Source organism: Macaca thibetana, chromosome 1 (assembly GCF_024542745.1).
Source record: "Macaca thibetana thibetana isolate TM-01 chromosome 1, ASM2454274v1, whole genome shotgun sequence".
Taxonomy (NCBI): Eukaryota; Metazoa; Chordata; class Mammalia; order Primates; family Cercopithecidae; genus Macaca; species Macaca thibetana.
Window position 1 is genome coordinate 126,045,934 of NC_065578.1, and position 26,169 is coordinate 126,072,102.

Genomic DNA, 26,169 nt, shown 5'->3' on the forward strand with positions numbered 1-26,169 from the left:
GCCAAGAGTTCGAGATCAGCCTGCCCAACATGGCAAAGTCTCATCTCTACTAAAAATGCAAAAATTAGCCGGGTATGGTGGCGCGCACCTGTAATCCCACCTACTCAGGAGGCTGAAGCACAAGAGTCTCTTGAACCCAGGAGGTGGAGGTTGCAGTGAGCTGAGATTACATCACTGCACCCTAGCCTGGGTAACAGAGTGAGACCCTGTCTGAAAAAAATAATAATACAATCAAATACGCTTAAAAGAACAGTTTCTCAATGCCTCACCTCCTCTTGGCTTCCCCTTTGCCACAAATAACGACACCATCCACCCAATCACCCAAACCAGAAATGTGGCTGTCCTCCTGTCCTCTAGCCTCCTGCTTCCCCCTCTCTGCCCTCCAGATGTTGGTCAGTCGACCTATTGTTTCTACCTTCTAAATACCCCCCAGCTTTGTCCACTCTGCCTTAGATCCCTCAGCATCATCTTGCTCCTGGACTACTGCAAACACATCCCAACTCCCCTCCCACCTCCATCCTTGCCCCCCAACTCCAACCCCTTCTCAGCTCTCCCACCAGAGTAACCTTCCTAAAATTCAAATCTGAGCATGTCACCCCAGATTCAAATGCTTAGTGAACCCCCATAACTTTCAGAAGAAGGCCTTCTGGCATGGCATGCTTTTGCTGGCACAGCAACTACACTGATGTGCATGCCAGGCCCTTCTGTGTTTCCAAGCACCTGCCTATGCCCTTGAAAAGCCCTTCCTCAGGGGATCCACCTGTCAATCCTAATCACCCTTTAAACTCAGCTCAAAGATCATCGCCCCTGGAATCTACTTCCCAGCCTCCCACCTGCTAGAGCAGAAGAGTGTGTACACACACATGCCCACACACAGCTAGTGTTCCTCCTGCAGCCCCTTGCTCATCGCTCTATCTCTTTTTTTTTTTTAGATGGAGTCTCGCTCTGTCACCCAGGCTGGAGTGCAGTGGCATGATCTCAGTTTACCGTAACCTCCACCTCCCGGGTTCAAGTGATTCTCCTGCCTCAGCTTCCCAAGTAACTGGGATTACAGGCATGCGTCACCACGCTCAACTAATTTTGTATTTTTAGTGGAGACGGGTTTCTCCATGTTGGTCAGGCTGGTCTCGAACTCCCGAACCTCAGGTGATTCGCCTGCCTCGGCCTCCCAAAGTCCTGAGATTACAGGCGTGAGCCACTATGCCCGGCCCCCATTATTTCTTATGTTTGTGACTATATATGTGTCTCTCCCACTAGACTGGGCTCCTGAGAAACAGGCACTGAGTATTGTCAGTGCTCCATATCCCCAGTGCCTGACACAGAGGCACAAGTGCTGCCCCTCGTAACCACCATCCTCTCTCCTCCCTTCAAAACCACTTTTCCAGGTATGCTCTAAATCCTCCACCTCCACCCCCAGAACCTCCTGAAAACTGACTTGCTGCCATTCTACGGAACCAACTTTCTCCTATGTCACCAGAAACTCTTCTTGCCAATACCAGTGTTTTGGGGAGGGAGCAATCTAACACCCTACTCTCAAAAGAGTTCTTCAGCAGGGAGGAGCCACCCACTCCTCTCTCCACCACTCTCTCCACCACTCTCTCCCTCTCCCAGAGGAAGAGGTGCGACTGAGGGATAGGCTCTGAGCAGCCTCAGCTCTGCCCCTTCTCACTGCAGCTTCGTCTTCCCAGTCTGGTCCCGGGAAGACATGCCCTGCATCCTGTGCTCTCCACCTGCGCTGATGGCCCCACCACCGCCCGGGTTGGCAGCTGGGCAGTTGCTGTCTAGGATGAGCTACAAGGAAGGTTCTTTCAAGAAGCAATGGGAGAGGAATAGAAATATCTTTCCGGCCTCAGCTCCACATTACATTCACTGGTTCACAGCTGAGACTTGGAGCCCTGCTTCAGTACTTTTTCCCAGAACTCAAAAGAAAGAAGGATGTGGCTGGGCGCAGTGGCTCACGCCTGTAATCCCAACATTTTGGGAGGCCAAGGCGGGTGGATCACCTGAAGTTGTGAGTTCAAGACTAGCCTGACCAACATGGAGAAACCCCATCTCTACTAAAAATACAAAATTAGCTGGGTGTGGTGGTACATGCCTATAATCCCAGCTACTCGGGAGGCTGAGGCAGGAGAGTCGCTTGAACTTGGGAGGTGAAGGTTGCGGCGAGCTGAGATGGCACCATTGCACTCCAGCGTAGGCAACAAGAGTGAAACCCCATCTGGAAGGAAGGAAGGAAGGAAGGAAGGAAGGAAGGAAGGAAGGAAGGAAGGCAGGCAGGCAGGGAGGGAGGGAGGGAGGGAGGGAGGGGGAGGGGAAGGGAGGGGAGGGGTGGGGGAGGGGAAGGGGAAGGGGAAGGGGAGGGGAAGGGGAAGGGGAAGGGGGGAGGCGAGGGGAGGGGAGGGGAGGGGAAGGGGAAGGGGAAGGGGAGGGGAGGGGAGGGGAGGGGAGGGAGGGGAGGCAGGGGAAGGGGAGGGGAGGGGGGGGGGGAGGGGAGGGGAGGGGAGGGGAGGGGAGGGGAGGGAAGGGAAGGGAAGGGAAGGGAAGGGAAGGGAAGGGAAGGGAAGGGAAGGGAAGATGTGAACAGGGCTGGCGCAGTGGCTCAAGCCTGTAATCCCAGCACTTTGGGAGGCCGAGATGGGCGGATCACGAGGTCAGGAGATCGAGACCATCCTGGCTAACACGGTGAAACCCCGTCTCTACTAAAAATACAAAAAAACTAGCCGGGCGAGGTGGCGGGCGCCTGTAGTCCCAGCTACTCGGGAGGCTGAGGCAGGAGAATGGCCTGAACCCGGGAGGCGGAGCTTGCAGTGAGCTGAGATCTGGCCACTGCACTCCAGCCTGGGCGACAGAGCAAGACTCCGTCTCAAAAAAAAAAAAAAGAAAAGAAAAGATGTGAACAATTAGCACCCTCAAAAACCCTAATACTCAGGCCTCCGCCTTGGCCACTCTGTTTTTGTCTACACTGTTACCCAGGGCCATTCCTCAGGGGGATCTGGTCAGAAAGAAACTACTCCTTGTGCCCCCAACCTCCCGCCACCTCCACCATCATTCGTGCCCTAACGAAAGCAGGCCAGAAAGAGCCAGCCACTCTGTACTAGTTCCTGCTGGGCCTCAGGTCCCGCTGAGACTTGCCTCCCCAATATACAACTCCTTACATAAAGTCAGTGTATCAGGATGAGCATGGTGGCTCATGCCTGTAATCCCAGCACTAGAAAGCTGAAGCAGGAGAACTGCTCGAGGCCAAGTGTGAAACTAGCCTGGTCAACAGAGTGGGCTATACAAAACAAGAATGATAATAATGTCAGCGTATCATAGTTCCTGAATTCTGACGCCTGACACCTGGCTCAAGAATGCGGGATATTTCCACCCTGGCCTGCTAGCCCCTCGTGGTCTCCCACAGCCAGAGGCCGCTGCTGTCCTGGCAAGGGCATAGGCCTGAGTATAAGGCAGGCTTGAGTCTGAAGCCAAGTTCCACTATTTGCCAGCATAGAGGACCAAGAAGGAACAATGTCACTTGGTAAAACCGAAACTGGTGCTAACAGGCATCAACATAAATCAGGGTGATTCACAATCTTCCCAGAAACACCCAACCTGAGAGATGCATTCTGTGTTCTGATAAATCAAATTACTTTCTAAATCTTAGAAAGGGACTAAGGGCAGCTTCAGAAAAAGAAAGGTGACTCAGGAGAGTAAGCGGTGATTTTTAATATTATAGTGTGTTGCTCATGAGGAAGTGGTTTAAAGAAAGACGTTTTTGGAGATCAATGTGTAATACTAGGAAATGGGGTTATTGCAAAGGAATTAAGACTTTGGATTCTGGATTTGAATCTTGACTCCACCATATTCTAATTCTGTCAATCAAGGTCTTTCAGCTAAAAGAGACAGAAGTTTAATTCAAACTCACCAAAGTAAAAAGGTAGTGTATTGTGTCACATCGCATTAAGGTCACTGTGATAATTCACAGGATCAATAAACCACTGCCCTGGGGACCAGAATGAGGAACTCAACACCATCCATCCATCCGTTCTTCTCTCATGCTGTTTGTGTCTTTTTGCATGTGGGTGTCGCCCTTAGTGTAGTATAGCAGAGCCTCTCCAAATAATGAGGAACGTAGCCACAGACTGCTCCAGCTTTGTAAACCAATTATCTATATGTTAATCCAGAGAAGAGCCCTGATTGGCCCTGCTTGGCTCATGTACTTAGCCATGGGCCAATTTCTGTTGCCAGGGAGACGGGGTGCTATGATTAGCCAGTGTGGTCAAGGATCTCTTATAAAAAAAGAAAGCAAGTTACCTCAGTTACTACACTCACCATGTAACCTTACAAACATTACTTAACCTTTTCCTGAGCATCAGTTTCCTCTTCTGTAACATGGGAATACTATTGCCCACTTCACATATCAAATGAGATAACACATTTGTATGTATGTAAAGTATAGGGAGGACTCAGTGAGTGTTGTTACATGTAGCAATAGAAGAAGAAACTATGAGTCTGGCATGGTGGCTCACACCTGTAATCCCAGCACTTTGGGAGGCTAAGTGGGTAGATCACAAGGTCGGGAGTTTGAGACTAGTCTAGCCAACATGGTGAAATCCCAACTCTACTAAAAATACAAAAATTGGCTGGCGTGGTGGTGCACTCCTGTAATCCCAGCTACTCGGGAGGCTGAGGCAAGAGAATCACTTGAACCCGGGAGAGGAAGGTTGCAGTGAGCAGAGATCATGCCACTGCACTCCAGCCTGGGCAACACAACAAGACTCCGTCTCAAAAAAAAAGAAGGAGAAGGAGAAGGAAAAGGGGAAGGGGAAGGGGAAGGGGGAGAGGAAGAAGGAGAAGAAGGAGGAGGAGGAGGAGAAGGAGAAGAGGAAGAGGAAGAGGAGGAAGAAGAAGGAGGAGGAGGAGGAGGAGGAGGAGAAGAAGAAGAAAACTGACATATACTTAGAGCCAGTGTCATGGCCAAGATGGGGCCATCTGATGTATCAGCAACATAGAACCATGACCAAACCCCACGTCCACTAAAATACAGGGATCATGATCTACTCCTGGTTTCCCTATCAATATTTATTTATCCTTTGAGCCCACTTTTTGTCATCTGCAAGTATCAGGTGTTAGTTTAAGGAAAAATAGTAAAGAAAACCTTAAAGTTGAGAATAATCTGTTAATTTGCTACATTATTTCTCCTAGTTTGGAAATGGCCATATTTTTCTCATTATAATTGGTAAAACATCTAAGTCTAGCTTCAAAAATAATGGACTTTGATGACAGCTTGCTTGATCCAGTTCAATGCTTCCCCCCATTTCAAAATAAGAAACTGGCTCCCTACAGGGGGATAGACACACACATCATCAACCAGGCTTACTCAAGCAATCCTTTAAGCTCATCCACCTCTGGGCTCTCCATTCACCAACCAGCCTCTGGTTTGCATTTGGATTCTCAAAGGGACTTTACTTCTGGGAAGAAATTGAGCTAATTCCTGGAATGTTTGTGTTTATTTTGCGGTCATAAAGATGCACAATAATTAGTCTCTCAGAACAAAAGCATCCTTCAGTGAAGTGATAAAGAATGACCTTCTGAATCTGCCCAGCTTCTGGCTTCTGGCTAGATAAATATCTGTTTCTAAGAAGGAAAGAAGAGGTCAGGAGCAGAGGCGCACACCTGTAATCTTAGCACTTTGGGAGGTCGAAGCAGGAGGATTGCTTGAAGTTAGGAATTCCAGACCAGCCTGGGCAACATAGTGAGAGCCCACCTTTATATATAAAAATGAAAATTAAATTTTTTTTTTTTTTTTTTTTTTTTTTTGAGACGGAGTCTCGCGCTGTCACCCAGGCTGGAGTGCAGTGGCCGGATCTCAGCTCACTGCAAGCTCCGCCTCCCGGGTTCACGCCATTCTCCTGCCTCAGCCTCCCGAGTAGCTGGGACTACAGGCGCCCGCCACCTCGCCCGGCTAGTTTTTTGTATTTTTTTTTTTTTAGTAGAGACGGGGTTTCACCATGTTAACCAGGATGGTCTCGATCTCCTGACCTCGTGATCCGCCCGTCTCGGCCTCCCAAAGTGCTGGGATTACAGGCTTGAGCCACCGCGCCTGGCCGAAAATTAAAATTTTTAAACGATATCTATATATAAAAATTAGCTGGGCATGGTGGCTCATGTCCATAGTCCAAGCTACTCAGGAGGCTGAGTCAGGAGGATCACTTGAGTCCAAGAAATCAAGGATGCAGTGAGCCATAATTGCACCACTGCTTTCCAGCCTGGGCAACAGAAAAAGACCCTGTCAAAAAAAGAAAGAAAAGAAGAGAGGAAAGAGGAAGGGAGGGAGGGAGAGAGAGAGGGAAGGAAGGAAGGAAGGAAGGAAGGAAGGAAGGAAGGAAGGAAGGAAGGAAGGAAGGAAGGAAGGAAGGAAGGAAGGAAGGAAAAGAGAGAGAGAAAGAAAAAGAAAGAAAGAAAAGAAAAGAAAAGAAAGAAAGAAGAAAGAAAGAAAAAGAAAAAGAAAGAAAGAAAGAAAGAAAGAAAGAAAGAAAGAAAGAAAGAAAGAAAGAAAGAAAGAAAGAAAGAAAGAAAGAAAGAGAGAGGCCAGGCGCGGTGGCTCAAGCCTGTAATCCCAGCACTTTGGGAGGCCGAGACGGGCGGATCACGAGGTCAGGAGATCGAGACCATCCTGGCTAACACGGTGAAACCCCGTCTCTACTAAAAATACAAAAAACTAGCCGGGCGAGGTGGCGGGCGCCTGTAGTCCCAGCTACTCAGGAGGCTGAGGCAGGAGAATGGCGTAAACCTGGGAGGTGGAGCTTGCAGTGAGCTGAGATCCGGCCACTGCACTCCAACCTGGGCGACAGAGCGAGACTCCGTCTGAAAGAAAGAAAGAAAGAAAGAAAGAAAGAAAGAAAGAAAGAAAGAAAGAAAGAAAGAAAGAAAGAAAGAAAGAAAGAAAGAAAGAAAGAGAGAGAAAGAAAGAAAGAAAGGGAAAGAAAGAAAGAAAAAGAAAAGAAGAAAGAAAGGAAGAAAGAGAGGGAGGGAAAGAAGGGCGGGTGGGCCAGATGCAGGGGCTCATGCCTGTAATCCAAACACTTTGGGAGGCTAGTGCAAGCAGATTGCTTGAGCCCAGGAGTTCAATACCATCCTGGGCAACAAAGTGAAACCCTATCTCCATAAAAAACACAAAGATTAGCCAGGCTTCATAGTATGCACCTGTGGTTCCAGCTACACAGGAGGCTGAGGTGGAGGATCACTTGAGCCCAGGGAGCAGAGGTTGCAGTGAGCCGAGATCACACCACTGCACTCCAGCCTGGGTGACAGAGGGAGACCCTACCTCAAAAAAGAATAAAAAAGAAAAGAAGAAGGGAAAAGAGAAGGCAGACAGACAGGTAGGCATGAAGAAACTAAAATTCGCTGAGTGTTTATACTGTGTAGGCATTACACTAAGTACTGTACATTTATTATCTAATTTACTCCTCTCAACCATTCTATAATGTGGGCAATGTCTGTGATTAATAGATCAGGAAATGGAAGCTCAAGGAATTAAGTGTAGAGCTGGGATTTGAACTCAGATTGGCATGGCTGCAGAGTACCACTCCTCAATCACCTGATTCTGCCATTCCTTCACCCAGAGTTTCTTCTCCAGCCCCTTCCCCAGGTCCTCTTCCTCCCTCTACCCCAGCTGGTGGAGCTAACGTTGGTCCTCTAAGCTTTTCTCTCTTGCTTGCTTCCCTCTGTCTCCTTTTTCTTTCTTCCTCTTTCTCACAGCATCACCACCCCTCAGTTTATTTATTTATTTTAATAGAGATGGCTCTTGCTGTGTTGCGCAGGCTGGTCTTGAATTCCTGGGCTCAAGTGATCCTCCCACCCCAACTCCCCCAAGTCCTCCGTTGGCACACAATAGCTAAGATTATAGGCACTCACCACCACGCCTGGCCACACCCCTTGGATTACACAGCTCCTAAAAAGCATTTGAATCTCCACTCCACCAGCTCCGCCCTTCCAACCCCAGGCTCTGCCAGTGAGTTCACTGCTCCCCCATACCCCAGCTCCATCCCATCATCCAAGCCCCAATGTGAATCATCTCTGCCTTGCTCTATAGAAACCCAGATCCAGCCAAGCAGCCACTGAGCACACACCAAGTGCTGCTGGGTTTTCCTTGGAAGCTCACCTGGCCAGCCCGTTCTGTCTGTCCCTGTAGCTACTGCCTCACACCAGCCTGTCCTGGGACAGCCACCTCTTGGCAACATCCTGGCTAGCCTCTCCTTGGACTCGAGTCTCTCCCTTCTTCATCCATTGTGATTATAGCTCTTAGTTCTGTCACTCACTTGCTCAAAAACCTTTTGGGTCTCTTCACGGACCATCACATCATTTAAACTCTTCAACACGGCTCTCAAGGATAAAACTCTCTAATTTATTCTCTATTCATGTACTTGACAAATTTTTATTAAGAACTGACATTAGACTAGATAGACCCTGCAGAGAGATTGGTGAATAAAACAGACATATTTCCTGCCCTGGTGGAGCATATAATGAACTGGGAGAAGAAACAGGAAAAATATATAATTACAAGTAGTAGTAAATGCTATGAATACAGACAAATAGGTGTAATGATGGAGAACCATGGGGGGCCCCCGGCACCCACCTGGGTACAGTCAGGAAAGGGGCTTGCTAAGGAGGAAGGCTTTCATCTGAGACTGAAGGATGAGGAGTTACCCATGAGGGAGCAGAGCCCATGAGCATTGCAGGCAGCGGCCCTGGGATGGTAAAGAGTTTGGTACATAAAGAAAGTAAAAGAAGACCAGTGTGGCTGGAGCATGGATGGAAAGAGATAGAGAGAGAATGGCACAGGGTGGAATTGGAGAGATGAGCAGGGGTCAAATCATGCAGAGCCTTGTAGGGCAATGTAAGGAATTATGGTTTTTTCCTAACTCCAACGAGAGGCCAGTGGAATGTCATTCCATTCAAATGATGGAATGACATTATCTGATTTAGGTCTTAAAGATGATTTAGGTCTTAAAGATGATTCTTTAGCGGCCGGGCGCGGTGGAAGCCTGTAATCCCCACTTTGGGAGGCCGACATCAAGGATCGGCAGATTAGATTATAGTTCTTCAAGGCCTTGAACCCGGGACATCACTGAGATCCGGCCACAGAACAATCAAAAAAAAAAAAAAAAAAAAAAAAAAAAAAAAAAGATTAACACCTTGGGACAACAAATAGAAAAAGGGTAAAAAGCCATGTTTAATGAAACTGATACAACCCTAAGCTACAAATCACAAAAGGCATCTGCCGAATGCATTTCTGCAGGGAGCTAAGCAAGGACATTCAATGACAGCAGAACATGCCACCAAGCCCTTGGTGGAGAGCCCTGTGAAAGGAACCTACCTATTTGAGGTTGAGAAGAGGCTAAGGGAGAGGTCTCCCTGAGGAGACCGACTTTGACACTCCAAGATAGCAAGGAAGGGGGAGCTTAAGAAGAAACCGTGCTGGCGTGACATTCTTATTGCCTTGTCAGGAACACCACCAGAGGTGAACTGGGATAAAGCAGGAGAGGAGACAGAGAGTGTCAGACCACATTCCACCAAGTTTTGCTGTGATTCAACCTGGGGAAGCTGATTGGAAAAAAAAGAAAGGAAAGTTTTGCTGTCCATCCTGGCCAACATGGTGAGACCCCATCTCTACTAAACAAACAAACAAAAAAAAAGTACAAAAAATTAGCCGAGCGTGGTGGCAGACACCTGTAGTCCCAGCTACTAGGGCGGCTGAGGCAAGAGAATGGCATGAACCTGGGAGGCAGAGCTTACAGTGAGCCGAGATCATGCCACTGCACTCCAGCCTGGGCAACAGAGTGAGACTCCATCTCAAGAAAAAAAAAAAATTGTAGATGACACAAACAAATGAAAAGACATCCCATGCTCATGGATTTGAAGGATCAATGTCATTAAAATGACCATACTGCCCAAAGCAATCTACATATTCAACACAGTTCCTATCAAATTACAAACATCATTTTTCACAGAATTTGAAAAAACTATTCTATAATTCATATGGAACTAAGAAAGAACCCAAATGGCCAAAGCAATTCTAAGTAAAAAGAATAAAGCTGGAGGTATCATATTACCTGACTTCAAGTTATACTACAAGACTATAGTAACCAAATTAGCATGGTACTAGTATAAAAACAGATACATAGATCAAAGGAACAGAATAGAGAACCCAGAAATAAAGCCACATAGCTACTCAACTGATCTTTGACAAAGTTGACACAAACATACACCAGGGAAAGGACACCCAATTGAATAAATGGTTCTGAGAAAATTGGATAGTCACAGGCAGAAGAATGAAACTAGACCCACATATCTCACTGTATACAAACATTAACTCAACATGGATTAAAGACTTAAATGTGAGATCTCAAACTATAAAAATCTTTGAAGAAAACCGAGGAAAAAACTCTCCTGGAAATTGGCCTAAATTAGCATTTATGACTAAGTCCTCAAAAGCAAATGCAACAAAAACAAAAAAAGATAAATGGGACTTAATTAAACTAAAACGTTTCTTCACAGCAAAAGAAATAATCAACAGAGTAAACAGACAACCTACAGAATGGAAGAAAATGTTGGCAACCTATGCATCTGACAAAGAGCTAATATCCAGAATCTACAAGGAACTCAAACAACTTAAGGAAAAAAATCAGCTCATTAAAAAGTGAGCAAAGGACACGGACAGATATTTTTCAAAAGACGACATGCTAGCAACCAAAAACCATGAAAAATGCTCAACATTACTAATCATCAGAGAAATGCAAATTAAAATCTGGGTGACAGAGGGAGACTCTGTCTCAAAAAAAAAAAAAAAAAAAAAAAAAAAAGATGGCCGGGCGCGGTGGCTCAAGCCTGTAATCCCAGCACTTTGGGAGGCCGAGACGGGCGGATCACGAGTTCAGGAGATCGAGACCATCCTGGCTAACACGGTGAAACCCCGTCTCTACTAAAATACAAAAAAAATTAGCCGGGCGAGGTGGCGGGCGCCTGTACTCCCAGCTACTCGGGAGGCTGAGGCAGGAGAATGGCGTGAACCCGGGAGGCGGGGCTTGCAGTGAGCTGAGATCCAGCCACTGCACTCCAGCCTGGGCAACAGAGCCAGACTCCGTCTCAAAAAAAAAAAAAAAAAAAAAAAAGAAAGAAAGAAAGAAAAAGAAAAGTTTTGCTGTGAAGCAACCCATCTGGCAAAAACCAAAAATGAAGAAAACATGTGTTCCCCATCCCCCACTGCCAAGTACCACGAAAGCCCACTACACTTCCACTCCACTCTACCACACCATCCTTCAGCTGATAACTAGCCCCATTCAAAGTGAATAACAATTAGAAAGGAATTAACTTGGGAACTTTGCTTTTAAATGCTCTTTTAAAAATGAGAGAAATGGGGCAGGTGCGGTGGCTCATGCCTGTAATCCCAGCACTTTGGGAGACCAAAGCAGGAGGATGGCTGGAGCTCGGGAGGTCAAGGATGCAGGGAGCCATGACTGTACCACTGCACTCCAGCCTGGGCCACAGAGCAAGACGCTGTCTTTAAAAAAAATAAGAGAGAGATAAATGGAGGAAAGAAACATAAGCAGCAAAAAATGAAGTATAACTATCAATATACCCAAATAAACTCAGGAAGAATTCTGACAAATATTTCTTCATAATCTAAAGGAAAAAAAAAAACTCATATAACATGACTTCTTCTTTAAAGAATAATTTTTTAAGAAACTCCTAGATTTGAGCAATCCTTCCTCCTCAGCTTCCAAAAGTGCTGTGATTACAGGCATGAGCCACCGCACCCCACCTTAAAAATAATTTTTAAAATGAAATACAAAGCTTCAGAGAAAAGATTATATAGCAAAAGAAGGTGAAGAAGGGAAAATTGGCAGATTTTAGAAAAGAAATAAAAGGGGAAAAGTAAAACATTTCAAAGTTGAAGGCCATAGGGTTTTTTTTTTTTTCTTTTTTCTATTTCCTGGCTTCTACAACTGAGAAGGTCATTTTTTTTTTTTTTTTTTTTTTTTTTTTTTTGAGACAGAGTCTCACTCTGTCACCCAGGCTGGAGTGCAGTGGCTTGATCTCGGCTCACGGCAATCTCCACCTGCCCAGTTCAAGCAATTCTTCTGCCTCAGCCTCCCAAGTAGCTGGGATCACAGGCACGCACCACTACGCCCACCTAATTTTTGTATTTTTAATAGAGTTGGGGTTTCACCATGTTGGCCAGGCTGGTCTCAAACTCCTGACCTCAGGTGATCCGCTCACCTCGGCCTCCCAAAGTGCTGGGATTACAGGAGTGAGCCACCATGCCCGGCTAATTTTTGTATATTTTTTTTGTAGAGACAGAGTTTCATCATGTTGCCCAGGCTGGCCTCGAATTCCGGGCTCAAGTGCACCACCCACCTTGACCTCTCAAAGTGCTGGGATTATAGGTGTGAGCCGCTGTCCCCAGTCAGGCACATCATGTCCTAAGAAAAGAAAATGATCCAGACTTATCAAAGCCAAGACATATTGTGATGAAGTTATTGTATTAAGGAAAAATAGCTAGACTTCCATTTCTATCAGTTATTTTTCTTTTCTTTCTTTCTTTTTTTTTTTTTTTTAATTTTCAGCAGGGGCTTCTGCGATAGAATCTATCTGATTAAAACATGACAGTGCTTTTTTTTTTTTTATTTCATAGCTAAGTTCATATTAAAGTAAAGAAAACCCTTCTAGGCCCAAAGCGAAGGGGAAACTAAAAACCAATTAAGCGCGAGTTAATGCTACAGCTGTTCTTGGGAAGGGAGGGTTTCTAATCTCAGAATACAAGGGGCTTTGGTTTCCAAGGACCAATCATGAAGAGATGGGACCTCATATCTGCAAGTATCTGGGAATCTGAAAGCCACCTTACATGAAGCAAGGTCCCCCAAAGACCTTGAAAGAATGGTCTGAAAGAAAAACCTCTCATGAACAAAATGAGATTTCAAGGAAGCTTGTTTGTCTTCGCCTGGGCTTTGGATGGAGGAAGTTTTCTTAGAAAAATTTTAACCTTGGGCCTGTCTTCATGCAGATTTGGGATTTTAGTTTACATGGCTGGCATGGTTCAGAAAACCCCCAAGCCAAGAAATCAGCATAAAAAGTAATGCTAAACTGATTTTGGCCTTGGGGCACTTGGGAAAAGCAAAAGCAAAATTACTTTGAAGACTTATACTCTTAAACCAGATTAACCAGGATTCCCCCAGCTAAAGCTGAGGTTGACATTTTTTAAATTAGATAAAATAGGCAACTTTGCAGGAAAAAAAAATTATATATATATGAAAATTTTATATATATGTAAATTATATATGTAAAACTGACCAACATTGACTAAGAAGGAGAAAATCTGAAGACCTATAATCATTAAAGAAATTGATTAGTAGTATAAATCTACCTAACAAAGATAAAATTGATGGTTTTCATAGACAAGTTTACCAAATAAGAAAAAAGAAATCTCATACAAACTTAAATTTCCAGAAAATAGAAAAAGGAAATACTGCCCAACTGACTTTATATGGCAGATATAAAATAACCTTTATGGTAGAGACTGTTAGTTGTCCTATTACCTATTCTCCCCTTGTCTTTTACAGCAAAAGAAGCTTTGCTTTTAAATTCAAATAAAGGTCACACTTCCTTGCTGCTGGGTGTAGCCATATGACTAAGTTCTGGCCAAGAGAAGTAGAAACGGTGTATGCAACTTTTGATTCATGCTCAAAAGTCAGAGGCATGCCCTTTCTTCACCCTGCCACTTATAAAGTAGATGAGCTATTTGGACCGTATGAACTAGCGGTGGTTAAGCAGAACCACCAAACCAGCCCTGGACCACCAACCTCCAGATAATACAGGACAGAAAAAAAAACTTGCCTCTCATTCACATCACCACTGTTTTTGGTATCCATTACATACAGCCAAATCCATGTACCAAGTAGATCATCCTACATACCAGCACCAGAAATGTATCGCATGAGAAAGGAAAATTGAGAGCCAATCTCAGTTATGATTATAGATGCAAAATCCTAAATAAACTGCTAATAAATGGAATCAAGTATTATACTTAAGAAAAATTATGACTAAGTTGGGTTTATGCCATGATTGCAGGGATGACTTTAACATTAGAAAATACATTAATGTAAGTCACCACATTAAGAGATTAAAAATTAAAACCATATGATGCTAGAATAAATTTAATACCCATTTATAATAATAATGCTTAATAATCTAGGAATAGAAAGGAACATCTTGACCATCTAGCAAAAAAAAAAAAAAAAGACATCTAGCAAAAACCTACTGCAATCTTACTCTTTTTTTTTTTTTTTAATTTGGTTTCACCATGTTGCCCTCACTGGTCTTGAACTCCTGAGCTCAAAGGATCCACCTACCTGGCTTCCCAAAGTGCTGGAATGATAGCCGTGAGCCACCACACCCAGCCTGCAATCTTATTCTTTTTTTTTTTTTTTTTTTTTTTTTTTTTTGAGACGGAGTCTCACGCTGTTGCCCAGGCTGGAGTGCAGTGGCGTGATCTCGGCTCACTGCAAGCTCCGCCTCCTGGGCTCACGCCATTCTCCTGCCTCAGCCTCCTGAGTAGCTAGGACTACAGGCGCCCGCCACCGCGCCCGGCTAATTTTTTTTTTTGTATTTTTAGTAGAGACGGGGTTTCACTGTGGTCTCGATCTCCTGACCTTGTGATCCGCCCTCCTCGGCCTCCCAAAGTGCTGGGATTACAGGCTTGAGCCACCGCGCCCGGCCGCAATCTTATTCTTAACAGTAAATGAATGAACAGTAAATGCTTTGAAAGTGTTCCTGTTAAAGTCAAACACAAAGAAAGGATTCTTGCTATTATCACTTTATTCAACATTAATTTGAAGGTTCTGACCATTACACTAAGGAAAACATTTTTTTAAGGTCTAAGGATTGGAAAAAACAAAGATATGATACAATTGCCTCCATAGAAGAAACAAGCAGGGCAATGCACAAGGCCTATCAGGATAAAAAGCTGATGCAAGTAAGTCAGGGGCTGACCTGAGGCAACAAGCTTCCTCTCACTGCAAGTCCACAGAGCTGGAGGTTTAAATCCAGGGAGACTGCCTTTTCCCAGAGCTGCTTTTTAAATTAAAGCTTAAAGGCAAATTCCCATCCAGGATGTTGCCCGGTGGAATGACAGCAAACAAAATGGTGACACTAGTTCTCCGGTGCCTTTGGCTGTCCACACTGAGGATTCTCCCCAATACCTCCCATGCAGTAGCTGAGAACAACCCCCACTCCAGCCCAGGAAACCCAGGCTCACAAGCCAAAATCACCAGAACCTGAGATGTACAGAAACTGTAACAAAATACCCCCAAAAAAGACCAACACGAACCATTTGAAGCAAAGTTATTGAAATTGGTGGACCAAAAAGTTAAATTAAGGTAATAAATATCCTCAAAAAGATAAAGGAGAGATTAGTGGTAGAAATAAAAACAAGAAGTCATAAAAAAGAGAACTGGCCGGGCGGGGTGGCTCTCGCCTGTAATCCCAGCACTGTGGGAGGCCCAGGCGGGCAGATCACGAGGTCAGGAGATCGAGACAATCCTGGCCAACATTGTGAAACCCCACCTCTACTAAGAATACAAAAATTAGCTGGGTGTGGTGGTGTGCACTTGTAGTCCCAGCTACTCAGGAGGCTGAGGCAGGAGAAATGCTTGAACCCAGGAGAGGTTGCAATGGGCCAAGATCGTGCCACTGCACTCCAGCCTGGGTGACAGAGTGAGAATTCATCTCAAAAAAAATAATAATAAAATAAAATAAAGAGCATAATAATTGGGAAAAATAAAAGATGGCTACAACTGGAGAATAAATGGATGAGCTAAATGATCAGACTGAGAAACTCTTCCAGAAGGCAGAAGTAGAGAATAAAGAAAATAGTTTTAAAAGAGCTAAATGCTATGGAGAATAGAAGTAGAGTGTTCATATCAGGATAACAGGGTTCCCCAGAGAGGGGATTAAAAAAAGAAAAACAGAGAGGAGGAAATAATTGAAGTAATAACGTGGAAACGCTTCTGAGAATTAGAGAAAAAGGTCTCAGATAGAAAGGGCTCATAGAATGCTAAATAGGGTAACTGAGGAAAAAACACATTTAGACTCATTATATTGAAGTGGAAGAAGATGAAATTCAATTAAAACTCTAAACATTTCCAAAAGCAATAGATTGCCTACAAAGGAATTGAGAAGTAGGTCCACTGTGCACTGGTTTCAACCTGTCTGAGTCAAGTTAAACAGAATACACGCGCGCGCACACACACACACACACACACACACATTACATGAAGCAGGTTTATTACTTACAGATTGAAAGCAGGGGACAACAGAAGCCTCAGATTCACGGCAGGCTGGTACCCCAAGGCTCAGAAAAGCTGCCCAGGAACTACCAGTCATACTGGATTAGATAAAGAATAAAAAAAGGAAAAAGAAAAGCTGCCCAGGGCAGATGGAGTCTCAGTTACAGGTGCCCCACTTGCATCTCAGCTGAGGGATCCCAAAAAGCAGCCTAAGGCTGGGCACGGTGGCTCACACCTGTAATCCCAGCACTTTAAGAAGCTGAGGCAGGAGGATTGCTTGAGGCCAGCAGTTTGAGACCAGCCTGGGGAATATAATGAGACTCCATCTCTAGAAAATAAAAAACAGGCCAGGCACGGTGGCTCATGCCTGTAATCCAACACTTTGGCAGGCCAAGGCAGGTGGATCACCCCGAGGTCAGGAGTTTCAGACCAGCCTGGCCAACATGGTGATACCCCTATCTCTACTGAAAATACAAAAAAAGTAGCTCAATGTGGTAGTGGGCACCAGTAATCCCAGCTACTTGGGAGGCTGAGGCACGAGAATCGCTTGAACATGGGAGACAGAAGTTGCAGTGAGCACAGATCAGGCCACTGCACTCCAGCCTGGGCAACAGAGTGAGACTCTGTCTCAAAAAAAAAAAAAAAAAAAAAAAGAGAAAAGAAAAGAAATCAGCTGGGCATGGTGGAACACACCTGTAACTCCAGCTCCTTGGGGGGGGTTAAGTGATCAGATTTCTTGAGCCCAGGAGTTCAAGGCTGCATGAGCCATGATCATGCCACTGCACTCCAGGCTGGACAACACAGCAAGACCCTGTCTCAAAAAACAAAACAAAAAAAGCAGCCTGCCCTGGATTTACACCCCTGGGGCAATGTGACATGCTTGGCTAAAGAGTTGAAGGACATCCTGTTTCCAGGGGTTACTGGAAAGGGGCCCAGGCTGTTCACCAGTCCCTCTTTATCTCGGGATGTTGTATCTCAGCACATCCTACAGTTATTCCTGAGCGCTTCAAGTGATAAAGGGGAGATAACTGGATAAGGCCAAGGCCACCTGGAGAACTGTCCCACAGGAACATGAATCAAATTAACATCAGACTTCTCAATAGAAACACTGAATACAAGAAAGTGGTAAGGTTTGTAAGCATTGAAAGAAATTTTAGGCTGGGTGTAGTGGCTCACCCCGGTAATCCCAGGACTTTGGAAGGCTGAGGTGGGAGGATCACCCGAGGTCCAGACCAGCCTAGCCAACACATTGAAACCCCATCTGTACTAAAAATACAAAACTTAGCCAGGCGTGGTGACATGCTCCTGTAATCCTAACTACTCAGGAGGCTGAGGCACAAGAATTGCTTGAGCCTGGGAGGCAAAGGTTGCAGTGAGCCAAATTGCACCATTGCACTCCAGCCTGGGAGATAGAGCAAGACTCTGTCTCAGAAAGAAAGAGAGAGAGAGAGAAAGAAAGAGAAAATTTCTGTGTAGGCAAATAGTCATTCAAATTTGGAAATATAATAAAAATATTATCGGCCAAGTATGGCGGTTCATGCCTCTAATCTCAGCACTTTGAGAGGCCGAGGCGGGCGGATCACCTGAGGTCAGGAGTTACAGACCAGCCTGGCCAACATGATGAAACCCTGTCTCTACTAAAAATACAAAAGTTAGTTGGGCATGGTGGTGTGTGCCTGTAGTCCCAGCTACTCAGGAGACTGAGGCAAGAGAATTGCTTGAACCCAGGAGGCAGAGGCTGCAGTGAGCCAAGGTCGCACCACTGCACTCCAGCCTGGGCAACAAAGCGAGACTCTATCTCAAAAAAAAAAAAAATTCTCACATTACAAAAGCCTCAGAATGTTTGTCACACAAAGACCTACATTTAAAATTCTTAAATTATTCAAATAAGAGAAATAAGTTCAAAAGGATAGAATGACGCCTGCAATATAGGAACTAAATGTGGTTAAATGACATCATAAAATCAAATATCAACAAAAGCTAAAGGGGGAAGAGAGAGAAAGAAGAGGTGGAGGAGACAGAAAGAGATAATCAGAATGGAATGATTGGTTGGAGAGTAGAGTCTCTAGTTAGTGTGGCAGGTATTTGCAGCTGGATTCTGTCCCATAGATGAGCCGAAGCAAAAGGACCTTCACAGAGAACTTTTATCATCAGCCTGAGGAAAAGCAATCAAAGGACAAGGCCATTGGTTGGGAACTTACACCAAAGAAAAATAACCTGAATTCTAGATACTATGAATACGATGAAAATAAGCAGAAGGGACCTGGTGCGGTGGCTCATGCCTGTAATCCCAGCACTTAGGAAGGCCGAGGCAGACGGATCACCTGAGGTCAGGAGTTCGAGACCAGCCTGGCCAACCATGGCCAGCATGGTGAAACCCCATCTCTACTAAAAATGCAAAAATTAGTCAAGCATGGTGTCACACACCTGTAATCCCAGCTACTCAGGAGGCTGAGGCAGAATTGCTTGAACCCAGGAGGTGGAGGTTACAGTGAGCCAAGATTGCACCACTGCACTTCAGCCTGGGAGACAATGTAAGTTTCCATCTCAAAAAAAAAAAAAAGAAAAAGAAAGAGACAGAGAAAGAGAGAAAGAAAGAAAGAAAATGAGAAAGAAAGAAAAGAAGAAGGAAAGACAAGACTAACGGGATAGGAGGGTGTGAAAGGTACTTTATTATTAGGGAGAATATAAATAATTAAAAATTACCCAATGAAGTAGCATAAAGTCAAAGCAACTACCTTAACAAGAAAATAGAATGTATAGTTTTCAAAACATGAGAAGAATGTTGGCTCTATCTGATGGAAAGTAATAAAGGTGGGGAAAGAAACAACAAAGAAGGCACGGTACATGAAAAAATATAAAATTAAATGACAGAATAAGTCCTAATATAGTAATTGTAATAAAGGTGGATAAAGTAAACACACTTCTTAAAAGGCAAAGGTTCCTGGGTTGAGTTTCTTTTTTAAGGTTCAGCAATACGTTGCATACAAGAGAAACACTGAAAATAAAAAACTTTATCAAGGGCTGGTCACAGTGGCTAATGCCTATAATCGCAGCACTTTGGGACGCCGAGGCGGGCAGATCACCTGAGATCTGGAGTTCGAGACCAGCCTGACCAACATGGAGAAACCCCATCTCTACTAAAAATACAGAAAAATTAGCCGGGCATGATAGCATATGCCTGTAATCCCAGCTACTCAGGAGGCTGAGGCAGCAGAATTGCTTGAACCCGGGAGGCAGAGGTTGCAGTGAGCCGAGATCACGCCATTGCACTCCAGCCTGGGCAACAAGAGTGAAACTCTGTCTAAAAAAATAAATAAATAAATAGAAATTTAAAACAATTTTTTCAAATATTTAAACAAGAGAATAGAAGAAGTAAACAAAAGGAAGAAAATACATGAAGCAAATATGAACCAGAAAAAATCAGGGAAGTAATTTTAATATTTGACAAAAGAGGATATAAGAGGAAAAATGTAAAAGACAAAGAAGGATGTAATACAAGAAAATACAAACACCGGGAACATAAAAGCCTACTCATATAGCCTCAAAATATATAAAACAACAACTGATAAAATTTCTGAGGCTGGGTGTGGTGACTCATGCCTATAATCCCACCATTTAGAGAGGCCGAGGTGGGAGAATTGCTTGAGCCCAGGAGTTCCAAGACCAGCCTGGGCAGAATAGTGGGACCTCATCTCTGTTAAAAAATAATAATAATAAATTAAAAATTAAAAAGAAAAAATGTTTTTTGGAAGAAATAGATTAATTATGGTTAGAGATTTTTTACACACCCTTCTCTGAAACTGGTTGATCAAGGAGACAAAAATAAGCAAAGATATAAAATAGCTGTATAATATCATTGGCAAATTCAAGCTATTGGGCTGGGCGTGGTGGCTCAATCCTGTAATCCCAGAACTTTGGAAGTCCAAGATGGATGGATCACCTGAGGTCAGGAGTTCGAGACCAGCCTGGCCAACATGGCAAAACCCCATCTCAACTAAAAATACAAAAATCAGTTGGGGGTGGTGGCAGGCACCTATAGTCCCAGCTACTAGGGAGGCTGAGGCAGGAGGATCACTTGAACCCGGGAGGCAGAGGTTGCAGTGAGCTGAGATCATGACACTGCACTCCAGCCTGGGCGACAGGGCAAGACTCCACCTCAACAACAACAAAAAAATATATAAGCTATTGGTGTATACAGAATTTCACACCCAACAAAGAGAAAATACATATTCTTTTCTAGCATGTATGTATCAGGTAATATTGAATATGTTGGATGCTACAAAAAAAAGCCATGAAAAATTTCAGAGACTCACTATTATCAGATTAAGGCCAGATGTGTTGGCTCACACCTATAATCCCAGCACTTGGGAAGCTGAAGCAGGAGGATCGCTTGAGCCCAGGAGTTTGAGGCTTCAGTGAGCTATGATTGTGCCATTGCACTCCAGCCTGGGCAACAGAGCAAGATGCTGTCTTTAAAGAAAAAAAAAAAAAAGGCCAGGCACGGTGTCTCACACCTGTAATCCCAGCACTTTGGGAGGCCGAGGCTGGCAGATTACCTGAGGTCAGAAGTTTGAGACCAGCCTGGCTAACATGGAGAAACCCAGTCTCTACACGCCAGTAATCCCAGTAACTCAGGAGGCTGAGACAGGAGAATCTCTTGAACCCGGGAGGCGGAGGTGGCAGTGAGCCGAGATCAAGCCATTGCACTCCAGCCTGGGCAACAGGGTGAGAGTGCGTCTCAAACAAACAAATAAAAATAGATAATAAAAGAGTTTTAAAATAAATCACCTCAAAAAACTAAAAACAGCCCAATGTCCATCAATAGGACTATATAGATAAATAAGGTACTTTCATACAATGAAATATGATAGAGTAGTGAAAATGAATGAACTCCATCAATATAAATCTTAAAATAAATCTCTTATTTTAGCCAGGTGCGGTGGCTCACACCTGTAATCCCAGAACTTTGGGAGGCCAAGGTGGGTGGATCACCTGAGGTCGGGAGTTCAAGACCAGCCTAACCAACATGGAGAAACCCAGTCTCTACTAAAAATACAAAATTAGCCGGGCATGGTGGTGCATGCCTGTAATCCCAGCTACTCGGGAGGCTGAGGCAGGAGAATCGCTTGAACCCTGGAGGCAGAGGTTGCAGTGAGCCAAGATCATGCCATTGCACTCCAGCCTAGGCAACAAGAGTGAAACGCCGTCTCAAATAAATAAATAAATAAAATATCTTATTTTAAACAAGAGAGGAAGTTGCAGAAGAATTTATACGTTATGATACCATTTATGTAAAGTACAAAAACGTGCAATACTAAATAATATATTGTTTAAAAATTAGCTGGGCGTGGTGGCACACGCCTGTAATCCCAGCTACTTGGGAGACTGAGGCATGAGAATCACTTGAACTTGGGAGGCGGAGGTTGAAGTGAGCCGAGATTGTGCCACTGCACTCCAGCCTGGGCAACAGAACAAGACTCCATCTCAAAAATAATAATAATAATAATAATAATAATATACTGTTTAGAAATTTGTAACATGTGATCAAAAAATGTTTCAATCAAGGGGATCATAAATACACAATTCAGGATAGTGACTACAGCTGTGGAAAGCGCAAGTACAATATGGAAGTGTACACAGAGGTCTTTAACTGGATCTGTAAGTTTTAGTTATTTATTTAAAGCAATCTAACGCAAATATAGAAAAATGTCCAAATTCAACAAAGCTTATGATTAGATATTGTGTTATATTCTGTACTTTTCTGTACCTTTGAAATACTTCATCGTTAGAACAATAGGAAAAGAAAAAGAATCTTTAAAAAGGAAGAGCATCCATGAACAGAAAGCAAGCTGTGGATCAGGGAGGAGAGACCAGTTCCCCTGCGATTTTCCCATGAAACACACAATGTCAGCAAACAGTAGAGCAATGGTCACAGGGCTCAGAGAGAAAGAGAGACCCAATAATTGTATTCCCTGCCAAGCAGCAAAAGACTCAAGTTGAAAGAACTCAGAGAATACATAAAACAAGGGCCCTTTGAAATCCAACCAACCAAATAATAAATCACATTAAGGATGCAGGAATTAAGAAGCCAAGCTAAGCGCTCTGTCTGTGAGCATCGCATTCAGAGAACTGAGGCTAAACTCACATGGAAATCACGGTTACAAGGCAAAATGTAAATACTGTATACATAATATAACTCTCAGATAGTGCTACACTGGGGTACGGGAAATGGAAGTGTAGACGTCTTATTTTCCTCATCCCCCTGGAAGAATTCATAAGTCACTGTCTAAAATGAAAACCTGTGGCGAGGGCCGGGCACAGTGGCTCACGCCTGTAATCCCAGCACTTTGGGAGGCCGAGGTGAGCAGATCACCTGAGCTCAGGAGTTTGAGACCAGCCTGGCCAACATGGTGAAATCCTGTCTCTACTAAAAGTATTTTTAAAAATTTGGGCCGGGCGCGGTGGCTCAAGCCTGTAATCCCAGCACTTTGGGAGGCCGAGACAGGCGGATCACGAGGTCAGGAGATCGAGACCATCCTGGTTAACACGGTGAAACCCCGTCTCTACTAAAAAATACAAAAAACTAGCCGGGCGAGGTGGCGGGCGCCTGTAGTCCCAGCTACTCGGGAGGCTGAGGCAGGAGAATGGCGTAAACCCGGAAGGCGGAGCTTGCAGTGAGCTGAGATCCGGCCACTGCACTCCAGCCTGGGTGACAGAGCGAGACTCCGTCTCAAAAAAAAAAAAAAAAAAAAAAAAAAAAAAAATTAGCTGGGCATGGTGGCAGACACCTATAATCCCAGCTACTGAGGAGGCTGAGGCAAGAGGATTGCTTGAACCCGGAAGGCAGAGATTGTAGTGAGCCAAGATCGGGCCACTGCACTCCAGCCTAAGCAACACACTCCATCTCAAAAAAAAAAAAAAATTACCTGAGTTCAATATTTTGTTCATTTTCCCTTTGGTTAACTACAAGTAAAATAATTCAAATTGTACTTTTTTGATAAATAACATTTATTATGGTCTACTTTCATAACTTTCTTTTTGCAAGACGGAGTCTTGCTCTGTGGCCCAGGCTAGAGTGCAGTGGCACGATCTCGGCTCATTACAACCTCCGCCTCCCAGGTTCAAGCGATTCTCCTGCCTCAGCCTCCCAAGTAGCTGGGATTACAGGCATGTGCCACCACACCCGGCTACTTTTTGTTTTAGTAGAGATGGGATTTCACCATGTTGGCCAAGCTGGTCTTGAACTCCTGACCTCAAGTGATCCATCTGCCTCGGCCTCCCAAAGTGCTGGGATTACAGTCACAAGCCACTGCACCCAGCCTGAAGCACATTTTTAAAGAACGATTCTGGCTGCTATATAAGTATATAAGGTTAGTATGTTCCTATAAAGGAACAAGGGGAGATGCTTGGAATGTCTAAGTAAGAGACAAGCATGATTCTGATCAATATGGTAGCAGTAGAAGTGGAGAGAGGGATTAATTCTGGATGTGTTTTGAAGATGGAACTAGCAGGATTTCAAAACAGACAAGATGTGGGATGCGAAATATAGAAAGAAACAATGAACGGCTCCATGCTGAGAACAGAGCTGCCAGTGAACCAGAGCGGGAAGAGCAGGTTGAGGACAAAGGGGGCATATGGAGTTTGCATTTGGATGTGCCTTTTCGACAGACCCTCTTCTCACTCCATGTTTGCCATGGGCAAGCTCATCCATGCCCAACACTTAAGTTACCATCTAAATGTTTCTGGCTCCCAAATTGCCAATCCAGCCCTCCCCTATGAACTCTAGATGTGGATGTCCAACTATCCTTTTTTTTTTTTTTTTGAGATGGAGTCTCACTCTGTCGTCCAGGCTGGAGTGCAGTGGCGTGATCTCGGCTCACTGCAACCTCTGCCTCCTGGGTTCAAGCAATTTTCCCACCTCAACCTTCCAAGTAGCTGGGATTACTGGTGCATGCTTAGTAGAGATGTGGTTTCACCATGTTGCCCAGGCTGGTTTCGAACTCCTAGCCTCAAGTGATTCACCTGCCTCAGCCTCTCAAAGTGCTGGGATTACAGGCAAGAGCCACCGCGCCTGCTGTGCACCCCTCAACTACCATTTTGTCATCACCACATCACTACCCCAAAGGGATGTCTGAAACTAAACTTGCAGTGTCCACATGTCCTCCTTCCCCACCCACTCTGAAAAAGGGTTCTGGGCCTCTTCCAGTATTGCCCATATCAATGAATGACACTACCATTCTGGCTGCACAAACCAGATATGTGGGAGTTGCCTGGACACCTTCCTCTCTCTGGTCCATCAGATTCAGTTCATAATCAAGGCCTGACTTTTTTACCCCTTACATTTCTCCCAAATCCATCCCATTGTTACATCTCTCCATCAGCCCCATTCCTCAGGACTCACTGTTCTCTTTCCTGCTTTGTTTTTCTCCATATGCCATACGATTTCCTTGTCTGCTTACTGATTGTATATCTCCACCTGAGTGGACTATGAGTTCTGTGATGGCAGAGACAGAACAGTGCCTGAGGCTGGGAGTGGTGTCCCATGCCTGTAGTCCCAGCACTTTGGGAGGCCGAGATGGGCAGATCACTTGAGCCCAGGAGTTCAAGACCAGCCTGGGAAACATGGCAAAACCCTGTCTCTACAAAAAAATAAAAATTAAAAATTAGCCAGGTGTGGTAGCGGCACGCCTGTAGTCCCAGCTACTCAAGAGGCTGAGGTGGGAGGATCACCTGAATCTGAGAAGTTGAGGATCACCTAATCTGAGAAGTTGAGACTTCAGTGAGCTGTAATTGTGCCACTACACTCCAGCCTGGGTTACAAAGAAAGACTCTGTCTCAGAAAAAAAAAAAAAAAAAAAAAAAAGCTGAGCACGGTGGCTCACAACTGGACTGGGTGGCTAATCCCATCTCTTTGTGAAGGCAAGGTGGGTGGATCATCTGAGATCAGGTGCCTGGTCAACATGATGAAACACCATCTCTACTAAAAATATAAAAATTAACCGGGCATGGTGGTGGGTGCCTGTAATCAATCCCAGCTACTCAGGAGGCTGAGGCAGGAAAATCGCTTGAACCCAGGAGGCAGAGGTTGTAGTGAGCAAAGATCACGCCACTGCACTCCAGCCTGGGCAACAGAGTGAGACTCTGCGTCAAAAAACAAAAAATGAAAAATAGAACAGTGCCTGGCACATAGTGACCACAGCATAAGTACATGTTGATTGAATGCATGACGCATGAGTCATTATCACCACCCGAGTGCTCAGGAGACAATTGCAGTGAAGGGCAGAAGCTCTGAAATCAGAGCGTCTGGGTTCAACCATTTATCATTTCTATGATCTCCAACAACTTATGTAACTTTTCTGCACCTTGGTTTCCTCATCTGTAAAATGAAAATAATGGAAGCCTTTACTTCATAAGGTCATAAGGATTAGGGAGTTAATACATGCAAAATACTCAGAATAGCACTTGGTATAAAGTAAGTACTCAATAAATATTAGATGTTATTTTTTGCCTCTTAGCTGGTCCTCCTGCATCTATTCTGCCCCTCTTGATCTTTTCCGTACTGAAGACTGAGTGAAATTTTCCAAAATGCAAATCCATGTCACATGCACAAGCACACACACACACACACACACACATCACTAGAAAAACCATTCTGTGGTTTTTGTGTCCCCCAAGGCCCTGCCTGCTTCTCCAGCCTTACCTGGTACCTCCCTCCTTCTTGCTCTTGAGCTTCAGCCATGCCTGCTCTCTCTCTCAGTTACAAACTCATCATGCCATAGGGCCTGTGCCCATGATGGTCCCTCTATCTGGAAAGTCATTTTCCTCCTCAACTCCACTCTCA

General features: G+C 44.6%; 1 protein-coding gene across 48 annotated transcripts in view; it reads left to right on the forward strand.

Annotated features, from left to right (window-relative positions):
* Window positions 1–26,169, forward strand: part of S100A1 (S100 calcium binding protein A1) — a 1,186,348-nt gene that overhangs the window by 1,123,749 nt on the left and 36,430 nt on the right. The window contains exon 1 of one of the 48 annotated variants that reach the window (XM_050753882.1): window positions 2,479–2,484. The exons of the other annotated variants lie outside the window; for them this stretch is intronic. The gene's annotated coding sequence lies outside the window, so the exon portion shown is untranslated. Of the gene's footprint in view, window positions 1–2,478; window positions 2,485–26,169 lie in introns of those variants that run through there. 48 annotated transcript variants of the gene reach the window in all.